The sequence below is a fragment of the Tupaia chinensis genome, unplaced genomic scaffold (genome assembly GCF_000334495.1).
Source record: "Tupaia chinensis unplaced genomic scaffold, TupChi_1.0 Scaffold000404_1, whole genome shotgun sequence".
Classification (NCBI taxonomy): Eukaryota; Metazoa; Chordata; class Mammalia; order Scandentia; family Tupaiidae; genus Tupaia; species Tupaia belangeri.
In genome coordinates this window covers 992776-995092 of record NW_006159906.1, presented here as the reverse complement: position 1 = coordinate 995092, position 2317 = coordinate 992776, and positions in this window count along the sequence as shown.

Here is a 2317-nt window from a genome sequence, read left to right as displayed (position 1 = left end):
ACCAAGCAGCAAGGGCTGCTCAGACAGTGATGGTGTTTTGGAGGAGGGTCTGCACACGGCTACCAGAATACCGAGAGCTGCAGTGTGCAGCCTATTAGCATTCCTGGTATACTTCTGCCAGACACCATCTCTGGCATGCTAAGCACCCATGTCAAAGGGCAGGTTACTGTCACTGGCCCCAGAGGTCAGTTCCCACAGCCCAGCCTCTGGGAGGGACCAGTGAGCCAATGCTCCATTCTGAGCAGGCAGGGAAGGCAGCTTGCTGATGGGGCCTTCAGTGTGGCCAAGGTGGACAGCAGCAGGGTCTGCTTGCGATCAGGGGTCAGCATCTGCCTCCTGGCTACACAGTGTCCTTGCTGCAGCTTTCCTGGAAAGAACAACATGGGCTGTGAATTTGCACCAGAACACAGGCCAGTTTCTGCCCTAGACTGTCTCTGACCCTGAAGTCTCTTGTGGCAGCCTCCCTCCACTTTAGGGTCTTACGGGCTAAGCACTCAGGTGTCCTCCCAGGAAGGCAAAGCCGAGCCTGTGCGCCAAGCCCCAAGTCCTGCATCTGCAGGATGTGCTCAGTGCTCGCCTGAGACATTCTCGGACTTGGGGAGAGCAATCCCATGTATGCTGAAGCAGGAACGGGGCAACCTGTATCCCACAGTGCTTTCAGGCTATAGGGTAAGAGCCCCTACAGGTCTCCCCTCCACCCAGCAGCACAGCCATGATTGGCCTCTGCCTTTGCTTGTGGTGGTGAGAAGGCTGTACTACTGACCTATGGTCACAGGCCAGGCAGCCTCTGCTATCACAGGGGAGCCCTGCTAGGGCACCTCTGTCCTACCACTTCTGAAGCCTGGATACTGGGACTCATCCCGCACCAGGGCAGGGGTCAGGCAGGCACCTCTCCCAGCAGGTGCCACAGCTGAGGCACTCAGCAAGAGCTGCCAGGAGACCCTCATCCATGCAGCCTTCTTTCACCAGGGAGAGAGTGGCCATGGGGCCCACTGGCAGAACAGGGGGTCCCTGCTAAAGCGGCCAGAGGCAGTGACCCCTCCTGGTCTGCTGCATACCCATGCTTTCTGCCAGCTCTGCATCATGCGGCCGTGCTCCCCAGCCACAGCCCTCCAGGCGGTGAGCTCTCGGGTCCACTTCTCCTGCTGGGTCACCTCTGCAAGACAGGGAGGGCCAAAGTTGTGCCTCTGCAGCTGGGATGCCCAGTGGGGCAAGAGAGCTCCCAGCTCTGGGCCTACCTACGGGCACATCCCCCTTAAGGCCACCAGCTCCAGCGACCACTATTCTCCAAGGCCACTGTGGGCCTATCCTCCACATTATTCTCTTGGTGCTTCCCTCTGGCAGAGTGGCTCCAACACCCATGAGGTGATGCAGAGCCCCAGGTCTTGGGTGGGTGGGGTCTGGCTTCCTTAGTTATGGAGCTAAGGAGGGAGCCCAGTGGCCAGCTCAAGTGCCATGTGGCAGCAGGTCAGACTTGGCAGTGAGGAAACGTGTCTCCTCAGTGATCCTGATTCTGAACTGGGAGCGGCCCAGCAAGGAGAATCCCTTTTTAACTTCTAAATATCCTGCTCGCACCCACTGAACCTTCAAAGCAAGATGGATGGCAGAGGGGAAAAGACAATGCTAAGCTGCTTCAACAGCCAGGGTCACCTTGTACCCCTGCCTTCTTTGTATCTGTCTTTGGAGTAACTAGTATAAAGCTGCCCACAATTATTATCAAGTCCTGCTCCCTACTGGGTGATAAGCTGTGTCGGGGCCTTTGTTTCATCATCTGTAAACTGGGGATGGCAACAGCACCCATCTTGTAAAATAAGTGGTTTAATGAGATAGAATGTTAATGGGTCCCCCACAAGCCTGGTGCCTAGGGTTTCTGGGAATGAAGGACTACACGAACACTGCCAATAGCAGTTGAGGCTCTGGGTGAGCCTTCACATGGACATGCCATCCATATGGTGACTCCACTGCATCCTGTAGCAGCCTTGGGGCAGTGGGCAGGACAGCACAGCAGCAAGAACCAGGCTCACATATGCACATGACTCCCTCTCCAGGCTTCCACTAATAGGACGATAAGGGACCTTTTCAGAAATGTATAGACCTGAGGGGCCAGTGGTGCAGCAATAAGTTACTGGACCCACATGGGAAGGCCCCAGGTTTACATCCCCTGGCCTCCCTGTACATGCTCAGCACACTGCCATGACCTGGGCTGGCTGAGGCTGGGATCGATTATGGCATCCAGGCCCTGTTGGGATGGCTGTCTATCTCTCTCATGGAGGAAATACACACTACATATCTATGTATATATAGACACATTAAAAAA